The sequence below is a fragment of the Haemaphysalis longicornis genome, unplaced genomic scaffold (genome assembly GCF_048455015.1).
Source record: "Haemaphysalis longicornis isolate Haplotype H1 unplaced genomic scaffold, Haemaphysalis longicornis Haplotype H1 scaffold_7, whole genome shotgun sequence".
In the NCBI taxonomy this organism is placed as follows: Eukaryota; Metazoa; Arthropoda; class Arachnida; order Ixodida; family Ixodidae; genus Haemaphysalis; species Haemaphysalis longicornis.
This window is the reverse complement of record NW_027526422.1, coordinates 91575570-91588162: the sequence shown is the minus strand read 5'-3', so window position 1 is coordinate 91588162 and position 12593 is coordinate 91575570. Positions and strand designations below refer to the sequence as shown.

At 49.3% G+C, this 12593-nt stretch overlaps 1 long non-coding RNA gene and 1 other non-coding gene across 2 annotated transcripts in view; one reads left to right on the top strand and one right to left on the bottom strand.

Moving 5' to 3' along the window:
- Nucleotides 1-12588, bottom strand: part of LOC144146092 (uncharacterized) — a 37790-nt gene extending 25202 nt beyond the window's left edge. Inside the window, exon 1 of the long non-coding RNA XR_013317660.1 lies at nucleotides 12455-12588. This is a non-coding gene — a long non-coding RNA (uncharacterized LOC144146092). The remainder of the gene's footprint in view (nucleotides 1-12454) is intronic.
- Nucleotides 8748-8869, top strand: LOC144147446 (U5 spliceosomal RNA). The gene has a single exon (XR_013317936.1). It is a non-coding gene; the product is annotated as a U5 spliceosomal RNA (small nuclear RNA).
- Nucleotides 12589-12593: the final 5 nt, after the last annotated feature.

The following is a 12593-nucleotide window of genomic DNA, read 5'->3' as shown; positions in this document are numbered from 1 at the left end:
GGATTATGGACATCTTCGATTTGCAGACAATGTTCATGTCCCTCCGTACGAAGTTATCCCGCGCCGAAGGTACGACCGACGAGCTACGATCGCAGTTAGCTGAGTGCCGCCGGGAAGACGTCACCCCACATAATCCACCTTCTGTGCCCTGGCAGAACTTCGTGGATTCTCTGCGTAACCCCAGGGACTCTTCGTGCAATGCACATGCACCCGAACCGTCACTCTCTCCTCCCCTGCAGCCTGTGCAGCACAGCGCAGATAAAGAAGTTAGGCCTTTTGCAACTGACCCAAACTACGTTCTGCCCATTAAGCGTCTTCTTCCATCTGTTCATCCAGCTTCCGAAACTATTAACCCTGCTCAAATCAACTTTCGGGAACGATCCATCCGGAATCGGAGTGAAACAAGTTAAACTCATTCCCGACCGTACCGGGATGAGAGTAGTTTCTGCGAACCGAGCGTCGATAGACAACTTCGAAAAAGCCACCGAAAGAAATACTCAGCTTAGAACAGCCATCGAAGTCATCCGTCCTCCACGCCGTTTCCCGCAGCTTAAAATCAGTGGTGTAGACCCCAGCATCGTTCCTGGTATACTCCGCACGAACATCAATGCTCACAATGGCTTGAATATCCGCGAAGAAGAGTTTAAACACAGGACCTACTTCAAAGACCGTACTGGTAACAGCGTCCATATTGTGGAGGTTTCGCCGCCTGTCTACCGCATCCTGTAAACGAAAGATCACTTATTGATCGGCTGGACGTCCTGTCCTATCAAAGAAAATTTCTACGTGGCAGCGTGCAGTCGTTGTTGTACACATGTCCACGTCGCTTTACGATCCACCTCGGAGAGTTTCTGCTGCTTGTCGTGAGCGGGTGATCACCTCGCAGAAGACTGCACCCTTGCCGACAAAGAGAACGTCGTGTGTAGGGAGTGTCGCGCAGCAGGGTGACGTTCCGACCACACTTTCAACGCACCGTGCTGTTTTACCGTAGAATGGAGGGTGGCTCGCATTCGCCAAAAAACTATTTATGACACCACTCCGACATCTACCTCGCCCTCATCCGTTTCCGCCTAGAACAACAGCTCCAAGCGACCGCTCTAAATTCAACATGGATTCTTTAAAATTTCTTCAAACAAATCTAGACCACTTTGTTCGGCAACCCCACACTTTGTTGATTTAGTCGAAGCAGAGCATATTAATGTGGCTGTTGTTTGTGACCCATATGCTCGTGGATCAACCGTGCTTGGAGTGCCACCCAATTGGCTTCATTTTCTGCACCCAGACACTCCCCGATGCATAGTCCTCATACCCCGGCGTAAATCCGATGTCTTTCCCCTCACCGTGTCTCCTTATGTCGTGGCTCTGCGACTTCAAAATCAGCAGTCCAGCATGCTTCTCATCGCTACTTTTACTGCGCCATCAGTGCCGACGTATTTTATTTTGTCTCGAATCGATGACATCCTCCAACGACACTGTACTACGAATGTGCTATTGGCAGGAGATTTCAACGCCCGGAATTCCATTTGGGGAGGCGATGTTTTGAACTCCCGCGGCGTCCAGCTCGCCCACTTCATTCACGCGACCCCCCTCGAAATACTGAACGACCCAACTTCGGTAGCGAGTTTTCAAAATGCCTACTCGGAGTCTTGGATCGACCCGATGTTTCCGGTCCCATTTGGGGAGGTGATTGTTTGTGGAATGTGCATGAGATGCCAACTTTATCAGATGACAAGCACGTAGTTATCGGCCTGCAGCAGTTTCCACTGCCCATGAAAAGACGGCTAACGAAAGCATCATTCAAGTATTTGGTTGAGGAATTGGCTGCAGATGAATGGATTAAAAATTTCAACCCACAAGATGCCTCTACAAAGTCCGCCCTCAAAACAGTTTTTGACTTTTTTATTCCAAATTCGCCAGTTTAAAAAAGAGGTTTGAACGACCGTTGAAAAAACACAGGGGAAACGCGTGGTGGAGCGACGCTGTGGCGAGGGAAAGATAGGCGGTGCGTGTATTCCGGAGGTGGTACCAACATTGCCGGGATCCACTCTTGCGGGCAGATCATCGTATTGTTTATTACAGGAGTATTGCCGCCTACAGAGAGCACGTACAGATCGCCAAGGACAAGGCCCTAACACAGCCATGCGCAGATGTGTCCCGCAAAAACTTGTTCCGGCAACCATTCAAAGCGGCGTTTCGGAAGCACCGAGTGTCTGCTGTTTCATGCCTTGTGCACTTACCGGATCATGCGTCGACAACAAACGCGTTAGAGTCAGCTGGTCTCGTCCTGAAAACCCACTTCCCTTCTGATTGCCATGAAGACGACACTCTCGCCCACAAAGCAATGAGGGCCGTCAATGCCACTACTAGATACCGCACGGAAGCCCAGGATGGCAACTTTACTCTTGATGAGTTGCGATTGACCTCCAGAAAATTAAATTCGGGTTGTGCTCCGGGACCTGATGGCATCATCACTCCCATGGTTCCTCTCCTTGTTCACGACATCTCCTTGCTTTTCCTTCTTCAGGTGTTTAACTCTTGCCTTCTTGGCTATTTCCCCCCTCACTGGAAGCAAGCCCACGCTACATTTTTATTGAAACGTGGACGTCCGCCGACGGAGCCTTCTTCACACAGAACAATATGCATTACGTCGATGATTGGCAAGCTGCTAGAACGAATTCACGTTTTTATTATTTCCTACACCGTTCCGGACTCCTTCATCCACATCAGTATGGCTTTACCTTGGGACACAACACAACAACCGCTTTGTTTGATTTGCGTAACCGTATGCAACACTATCGAGACCATGGTGATCGGTCTCTTGTTATATCCCTTGGTTTCGCTGGAACCTCTGACACTATTTGGCACGTCCGACTATTGTACTTTTTCCGCTCTCACAATTGTCCTCGAAACATCTATGAGCTGCTAAAATCGTTCCTTGAGGCGCGCACCGTTCGTTACGAGACGTTCTCAGGAAACATCACCCATGTCACAACAAAGGGGTCTCCTCAAGGTTCTCGCATTAGCCCCCTTTTGTGGAATACCTATGTTTTTGACATAATCTGCATTCATATGCCTGAAGACACGTATTTACAGGCCTACGAAGATGACAGTGTTATCGCCGTTAACGCACGCACATGCCGGCAACTAGAAGCCATTGCCCATGAAACGCTTACCAAGATGTGTACGCTTACCAAGATGCTTGGGCAGAGAAAGCGAAGCTAAAGCTAAACCCTTCCAAATGTTCTTGCCTCTTCGTTTCAAGAGGTGGCCGAGGTGAGATAATGAAGCCTACCATCAGACTTCACGGCGTAACCCTCAAGGAAGCCACCCAAATAAAACTCCTAGGAGTCGTATTTGGCAACCACCAGACATTTGGGGCCCACACGAACTATTTAAAATCAATTGTTGAGAAAATGGCTGCTACACTCACTAGATTTGCACGCATGCCAACCCTCGTCAACCGTTCTCATCTGCGTCAACTGCATCATCTCATCGTCCTTCCTGCAATTTTCTATGCCGCTCCCGCTTGGTGGCACTTGAATGAACATCTTATACCCCTGCTACACTGGGGTCTAAATGTCATTTGAACCAAATGTCATTTGGCTCAAATGCCAAGTTGTGCTGCTACACTAGGTTTTTAAATGCCATTTGGCTCAAATGACATTTGAGCCAAATGAGCACCGAGAGAGACATTTAAGATTTCAAATGTCATTTCCAGCACTCTCGGACGCAGCGTCTTCGATCGGCAATAAAAAATATAATACTTCCGTACGTAAAACAAACAAAATATTGTTTTTTGTGGAACTTTGTTCACTGTTTATTTACTTAAAATACGAAATCAACATATTTAATTTTCATACTCTCAAAACCAGTGGGTCAGTTGCAAAAAACACAAACAAAAACAACGCAAGACAGCCATATTTAGAGTCAGAAGTGGTGTCTCTTCTAATTTGATATCATTTTACTGCCTCGGACTGCTCCTAAGTTTGATTGTTGTATTAGTGTACAAAAACGGAACGGGGCAACAACAGCGCCACTACAGCACATCGAACAGTTGTGAAAGCTTTCAAATGCCATCGAAATTGTAGTGTAGCACGGCGGATTCTGAATGGCATTTGAAGCAACCCATTTGAGTCAAATGACATTTGGTTCAAATGACATTTGGACCCCAGTGTAGCAGGGGTATCAGTCTAAAAGCTCGTGTACAGTCATTCCTTAGACCATCATTGTTCGCGATCACGGCGGCATACACCACGACTAGGACAGCAGCCCTTGAGGTTATCGCAAACGCGCTCCCGTTACACATTCACCTTGACATCGCTATGAGCATCTTTTTACTGTTTCATCATCGACAATCAATCACATTCCACTCGGTTTCGTTCAGACCTACCGACGTAGACCTTCCCATCGGTCTCGCCACTCACCCTGCGCGACGTCTTCGTGTCCGAAGTGGCCGCCTGACCAGCACGGAGGCGAACCAGCGACTTCACCTCTCCGCTCTCCACGTTTCCACAGGCGGTTCCCACACTGCCACTGCGGCTGGAGCAGCCTTTGTCATTCTGAACGGACCCGACCGCGTGCACGCCATAAGAAGGTTCCGTTTAGTTTCTCCCACCACATCCTTTGACGCTGATGTGATATCCCTACAAAAACTCACCCAGTTCCTCCTGGACAATAGGCCTTCCTCTCTTGTCAATATACACTCTGACAGTCTTTCTGTACTTCTCGCACTCAACAATCCTTTCAATCAGTCCTCCACAATTCACCAATTCAAATAGGACATTCTCTTGCTCTTGAGCTTGGTCCCCGTGGCCTTGTAGGTGCCAGAGCACTTGAACGTGTGGGGGAACGAAATCGCGGACACAGTCGCGCGAAGTGCTGCTGGGAGAGGAGAGGATGTGTAAGAGAAAATATCCAAACAGATGGTGCGCTCGTCGCTATTAAAGGCTGGTCGCTTATTGTGGCAGGAGACGTGGTCAACAAACAATGGTGACACAGAATTATTCCGCTGGACGCCGAGTGTTCTCAATCTGCCGGCTTCTTTTCCGCCGTCTAAAAAACTTACCCACCTTATAACTGGACATGGCCGATTTCCTCACTATTTCTACTGTCTGTAACTTACGCCCGACTGCCCCTGCTTTTTCGGTGCGGCCGCCACTTCCGTCTCTCACTTCTGACCGAATGTTCAAAAACGTCATCATACATTCAACGACTGCTTCGTCTTGTGCGGCCACCGCTTGAACCGCCAAACCTTCGGCATCTATTGGATAATTCTCCAGCCATCTAGATCTTACTCGAGCTCGTCGACTTCATTTCCCGTTCCCTTTCCGAGGTGTGATGCCGGTGTGTATCGAATGGTCTTTCATCCGTGCCTTCTTACCTACAAGCGTGTCCACCCCTGCGTCCCAACATGTCGCTTGTGATCTGTGTGGATCGCCAGTGTGTGTGTGTTTTTTTTTTCCTGGTTTCCTCAAGTTGAGTTTTGAGTGACCATGACAGGAAACACACTTGTTCCCTCGGGAGTCCTGTTCCCTGGGACAATTCATGCCTTTCTTCAGCGTGGTGTAGTTTTTATTTTCTTTTTGTATTGTGTGCATCCTGTGACAGTGCGTGGCAGGGATAGCTGCTTTGTTCGTGCTGGACCCAGTGACTTCCTATTTATTAACTTTAGAGTGCCTCGGTTGTGCTTCTTTTTGTATTTTGTAAATAGTGTACATAGTGTGTGCGGTGTTCCAGCAGGGCCTTGCTGTTAGGTATTCCCGTGAACGTAAATACCCCTACTGGACTTTCATTTTGAAACAGCTACTTCTAGACAGACATTTCTGGCGAAAAGTTACAAGTGGATATCGTTCTGTATTCTTTTTTTTTCTCTGCTCCCTATCCGGTTCTTTCTTTTTTCCACGCTGTTAACCACAATTTTTCTACTGCACTTCACAATTAGGACACTTTGCTACCTGTTTTTCTTGCTTTCAATCACATCCTGGATTGCCGACTCTCTTCTTACGCTCTATGTACCTGCGGCCCGAGCATATGAAACGTGGAAAGTAGTTTTTTAACCTTCAAATTGGCTTTTCTTTAAGAAAAAGAAATTTGGCTCCTATCCCCGTTTATTTATTTTATGTTGGCTTTAAACCCGCCATAGCCTTGCTGAAGCGGGTATTGTTCCCCACTTTTTCTTTTTAGGGGCGAAGCTCCTCTTGCTCGGGCCCTGTCCCGGCCGTACACGTCACATTGTACACGGCGCATTGATGATGATTGCGGTAGGATCCCCCTAGGGATTGGCCAACCAAAGATTTGCCGAAGAGGTCATAACGTTCAACGCGTTCGTTGCTACCCAACAAGGAGGAGAGGAAGAAGAAGAGGTTGTCGTTCGTCGCCTGCCAGCTCAAGATTTAGCTTAACTGGATTTTCTTGTCAAGAATATGCGCGCCAAGCTCACTGCTTCGTCTGTACCACTTTCTTCGTGTTTCTTACTTCCAATTTTCATTAAATGGTGTTCGTTTTTACCTTTTTTTCTTTCTTTCTCTAATCTCCTTACTTTTATTTCTCTACTCATATACTGCTAATCCATCCTAATAATTAAAAATTTTTCTTTCCCTTCAAAAATTACCTAATTTCTTTCGGTAAGGCACCCATTTCCTGGCCAATCCCCCTGTGTGGGTACGCGCCATTTCTTTGGAACCACGACCACCACTCTTGCCCGGGCCCTGCCCCGTCCTTCGTGGCTGCCATACACGGCAGAATGATGATGATTGTGGCAGGATCCTCCTAGGGATTGGCCAACCAAAGATTGGCCGAAGAGGTCAAAACGTTCAACGCGTTCGTTGCTACCCAACAAGGAAGAGAAGAAGAAGAAGAGGTTGTCGTTCGTCGCCTGCGAGCTGAAGACACGTACCGGGGGTATGCGACACAAGACGCTCTGGAGAAGGCGACGGCCAAGGTGGCTAAAATGTGACACACCGAATTCGCCAACTTACCCATGGAGATTCTCATCGTCCCAAACAAGCCCTACATAATCACCACAAACATCGACGTCGTCGACGGGCTTGTCAACGGATCGGTGGAAAGCTTGACGTGTCGAGTATTTATATGATGCGTGGGCGAATGTTTCACGCTTTTATCGATAAGCATTTAAGCTTCGCCCTTCTCATCATCATTCACTTCGTGGAGATGGCGGGATTTTTTGTCTTAGGGAGGAGGGGGGACACGCAATATTTAAAAGGATTTAAAAAGGCTTACATAAAGTTTATCCAATCCAGTGCAATTCCTGTGGAAGTGGAGTTCGAATGCGGCTACGTAAACAATGGGAGTCGTCTACACCACAGCACCCTCAAGTTATTTCTACGCATTGAATTGCAAGCATGACTTCGTGCCACAGCAGATGAAACAAGTATGCCGAGGCGTTTTCTATATGACTTAAGCGCTCATGCTAAAAAGATTCAAATTAGGCTTTTGTGCACCGAAGCTACAGGTGTGAGGTTCACCGTAGTAGAGAGCTATGGGTTAACTTAGAGCGCCAGCAGCGTTTTCTCTATGCGTCTATCAGAAATGCAACCGACAGCCAGAGCTCATAAGCAGCCGTGAGCCTCCGCGGAAATTCAAACAGCCGAGCTGTTTAAGCTCAGCGTGTCTGTTGACCAATGAGAGGCGGTGTTGGGCAGCTCAGACCCCAGGGTCCAGAAAGCCTTGGTGGAACGTGCTGCCGAAGTCACCGCTGGGCTGCGCCCAGTGGTCACCACCCGCCCCTAAATTGCATACTGCAATAAAGTTTATTCCTCCTCCTTCCTTCCGTCGCACCAAAAAACCTCGCGGAGCGATGACGTCACCTCGTGTTGCTTAGCCACCGCTGGTGCAGCTGTGCATAGCTTCGAGCACGCTTCGCTAGCGTAGGCATGGCTCCGCCGAGCCTCACCGGCACCCCTCAAGCGCTGTGACATCACTGCGTAACACATGAAACAGCAGAGCCGGCGGCCCCTCTCTGGACGACGCCGCTGTGCGCGAGCCTTTATACCATGTGTTGCGCAGTGAAAAGCGTCTCGGCATACTTGTTTCATCTGCTGTGGCACGAAAACAAGCTTGCAATTCAATGTCCAGAAATAACTTGAGGACGCTGAAGCGTATGCGTCTCCGTTTTCGAACTCCCCTTCCACAAGAAGAATGCGCTCCTTCCGGGTATCGAACCCGAAGCCTCGTGATGCTCACAAGAAAAATGTGATGCTCACAAGCTACCATTGCAGACTCTTGGTACACTGATCAATAAACAACAACCCATTTCTGCAGGGTGCAGGGAGTAACCGCAACATTAACGACGCTCTAGTTAAAGATTTTTGCGCACCAGTGTAGGCTGGGGACACCGAAGAGGTAATTTAGCCGTGTATTTTAGCCGAGCCGCTTTCACAGAGAGTGATCAAAGAAATTGCGACGAATCACGTGCGGAATGCCGCCACCCACGTGAACAAGCCGGGCCAAGCTGGGGGCGGAGAGGAACACGTGCACGTTAGCCACGTAGCCCCCGCGTCCACTATTCTCGCAGACTGGTTAAAGATGCAGAAACGCTGCAAAGAGTATCTCTAGCAGAAGTTTCAACTTAAAACACGCTGCACACCAAGGCAGACCTGTTTCGAAAAGTGTAAGTGAGGGAGTCACACATTTTTCTTGCCCGGGATTCCTATTAGCGTTAAACGCGTCATTGGTCAGTGTTAATGGGTCATCGTGGGGGGCCTCTTACAGTCGACAGTATCACGCATACGCTCAGGTCTCTCCGCATTCGCAATAACTTTTCGCCTTTTACTAAAGGTTACCGTGCGCAGGGACAGCATCATGAGCTTCACGCTCAATTTTTGGGAGGCCTTGCCCGTTTGGGCGAGGCTTAATATCGAAATCCAAAATCAGAAATCTACTTCGCCGCGACATCTCTTGAAGCGTCTGGGTACCCCTAATGATGCGCCAGGGGTTGCAAACAGAGTGCTACGACTAAGGATGCGCCACTTAGCAGTTTTGATGATGATAATGCCGCTTAGTCATATTTGTGGGCACACCTAGTTGTCCATTGCGCTGAAAATATGTCCGAAGGTGGTAGGTAGGTTGTAATCTGAGGGAAGCGAAAAGAAAAGTAAGTGCACCGGATATATTTTTATATGCGCAGCATCTCAGGGAGGGGGTATGTCAGTCATATTTGTGGGCACACCTAGTTGTCCATTGCGCTGAAAATATGTCCGAAGGTGGTAGGTAGGTTGTAATCTGAGGGAAGCGAAAAGAAAAGTAAGTGCACCGGATATATTTTTATATGCGCAGCATCTCAGGGAGGGGGTATGTCCCTCCCTTGTTGTTGTTGTTGCGCCGTCCACACCCCCACTGCGCATGCTGGGCTTGCTCTGGCTTTAGCGATCCGTGCGGGACCTCCAGTGCTTCAGCGAGATCCGCCACAGCAATCACCTCCATGAACGGCCCGGCCACATGGGACCGCCGTCGGGTCCAAGCCGGGCTCGACTGCTGACCCTCTGAACAATATTGGGCCACTAAATAAAGTTTTACCTCTCTCTCACGTGGTGCCGCAGCGGCGAAGTTTCGAGCAAGTGAAGTGATAGCAAGAAAAGGCGCAGCTTGCGGACTTGCGCTGAAGGTCGTCGCGACGCGATGAATGACCTTGAAAGACGAAGCTTAGTAGAGCTTTCGCTCTAGAATCAAATCCCCTCTGTCCAACGGTGACGATGGTTGAAACTCCGAGCTTTGTTGCAGTCGAAAATCAAATGGCCAAGTGCCAAAGTCAAAGCCGCTGCACTCACCCTCCAAGCGTTAACGATCAAAGTGCGAACTGCCTGAGAGTCAGACTACAGCAAACGAGTCTCTCACTAGGAAGCCTCCCAGCCATCGTCGACCGCGTCATAATGGACCCAGGTTCGATTTTGACCACGGGCAGCATTTTTTCTTGTATCGTCGTCATCATCGTCATGATGATGTGTCCTCCCCCTTTTCAAAGTTGGCGTTCCTGAATTCCTTTTCGGTTAAGACACCTGACTGCACCAGTGAGACCAAAAAAAACCTCGCTTTAGAAATTAGGCACATAAATCGGCCATGTAGACAAAATATAAGTTTGCTTCATGAGAAGGCTGCTTTGAATAACAATGACACTTGCTTTATCAAAAACTTCGAACAAATGATATTCTCGCCGGGTCTTTATGCCGCAGTATCTTAGTGGGACTGGCGAACGCAAACCAAAGGCAGCGTAAAAAATGGCTGTCATTTAGCTTTTGTTAACCTTAGTTGATAGCGAAAGCTTCAGTGCTCTGGCTAGGCCCATTGTCGAGGTGTGGCTTTGCAGTGATATGCAGACATGTATGCAAAGAATACACTGCTTATTCATCGTCGTTTTTCGCCTCACGACGTTGTTTAAGCCTCGAAGCTGTATGAGAGACCACAGCTGGATGTTCGTCTTCCTCCACTGCACAGGGATCTGCACCACACGTGGCCTCCTGGCCTTCCTTTGTGGCACGCGCTTATCGCTGCGGCGGCGGCGGCCTTCTCGCCTTCCTCTGCCAGGTGGCGACGCGGGTTCCGCGCACGTCTCCGTTCCCTCCTCGCCTATCTCTCCCCTGCCACCTATCCCTCCCCGCCATAGGGCCGCTGCTATATGCCGGGAGCTCCGCCAGGTGGCGACACGGGTACCGCGCACGTCTCTATTCCCTCCTAGACTATCTTTCGGCTGAAGTGTTTCAAACTGAACTAGTTGGAAAGACATTTTCTTGGATGAAACCAGCGCGAACTAAAGACAAAGTAAGTGGAACACAAGTTGTATCTACGTGCGTTCGAGAGAGCATGAATTTTCATTAAAGGGCACCCCATTATCCTATCTTCACATTGTACGAAGTGCAGCTGATGTAAAACTAATTTTCCTGCCACTGACATTTTATTTAGGTCCCGTGAACCAACGCCTCACGAAACTATGGAAGCGTTCCACATAGCAGAAAGAGGAGGCAATTGTGTCAGCCAATCAAGCGTGTGCCTTCATCCCAAAGAGATTGCATATATGTGTGGGCCTTGCCTGTAGTCGGTGTCTACCTAGTTGCCTTATCACCATGCCTTCTGTAAACTTGTTTTGCTCAAGCGCACTGTTTTTTAGGGGCGAAGCTCCTTAGGGCGTGGGTCTGTCCATCCTCGCCGTATGTATGTAGCCACCTCTAGTTTAGTTCTTGGGTTGTTTACTAGATGGCGTGGCTACCTCTAGTTTAGTTCTTGGATTGTTTACTAGATGGCGGTACTTGTATATGATGAAAAGATGCGCTTGGATTGTTTACTAGATGGCGTGGCTACCTCTAGTTTAGTTCTTGGATTGTTTACTAGATGGCGGGGAGCGTTGTAATAAAATCCGTTCGCTGTTGGCGCGCGCTCGGAGTCGCCCGATGGATAAGGCTGCAGATGTGCGAGCCCGCGAGGCAGAAGCGCTCCGTGAAGCTGCGCGACGCCGCCGCCAAGATCCTGCCGTACGAGAGCGGGAGGCCGAAGCGTGTCGTCTGGCTGCGCGACGCCGCCGCCAAGATCCCAGCGTTCGAGAACGAGAGGCCCAAGCGTCACGGCAACGGCGCGAGGACCCTGCCGTACGCGAAGCGGCACGGCTGCGGCGCGAAGAGGATCTCCAAAACGTCAGAGAACGGGAAGCGGCGAGAAAGCGCGCGTATCGGCAGGCAGACCCCGATGCAGTGAGAGCTCGTGAGGCGTCTGCAAAACGCATCAGGCGAGCTCAGCCCCAAGGTGCCGACGCGCGGTTTAAGCGAGACTTTCTAGACGTTACGTTCGGACACAGATGTAGTGGGCGAACTTTCACTGAAGAGTCACGGTTTTACCGATGATTTCCCCTCAGGAGCTTCGCCCACTCATCATCATTCACCCCGTGGATATGCTGTGAATTTTTTATTGTCTTGTGTTAAGTGCTTAGATTCACCCTTCTTGATATTAAACTTTAGTTTTTAGACCAGCGACTGTCCTTGTGTTCCATTTCCTTTGTCCTTGTTTAAGTTCGTGCTGGTTCATACAAGAACAAGCATTTCTCTCCCCTGCCGCCTATCTATCCCCGCCATCTGGAAGCTGCTCCGTGCCGGGCGCTTGCTGAAGGGTGTGTGGTTTGACCTCTAGCTCTCAAGGTCAAAACTGGTCACCCCGCGAAGACTACCCGAGGTAGCGTAGTGTAGCTTTTACTACAAAAATAACTCAAGGTACAGAAAAGTGAGTGAGCGAGCGAGTGAGTCAGTGCATTCGTCCTTCCTACCATCTAACGTTCTTTCATTCTTCCTATGCATCTTTTCCGAACCGTCCGAGGCGTGCATCTCGAGCACTCAGCATTGCTCCCCTCTAGGCTTCAATAACGGCTTCTCCTTTCCGTTCTCCACCACTCATCGACTTTGTGACAGAGAATCTCATCGCACGTGATGACGCCGGAACAACTTAAGCTGCAACTCACCGTATCCACTGCAGAGCCCTTCGACTTCGGCTTTTGTTGCTGGGAGAGGAGGTGAGCGTCTCGCTGGCTGACCATTTGGAGCCGGCCGTTTTGGCGCCGAAGAGAGATGAGCTCCTCGAGCAGGATACGCAGCGACACC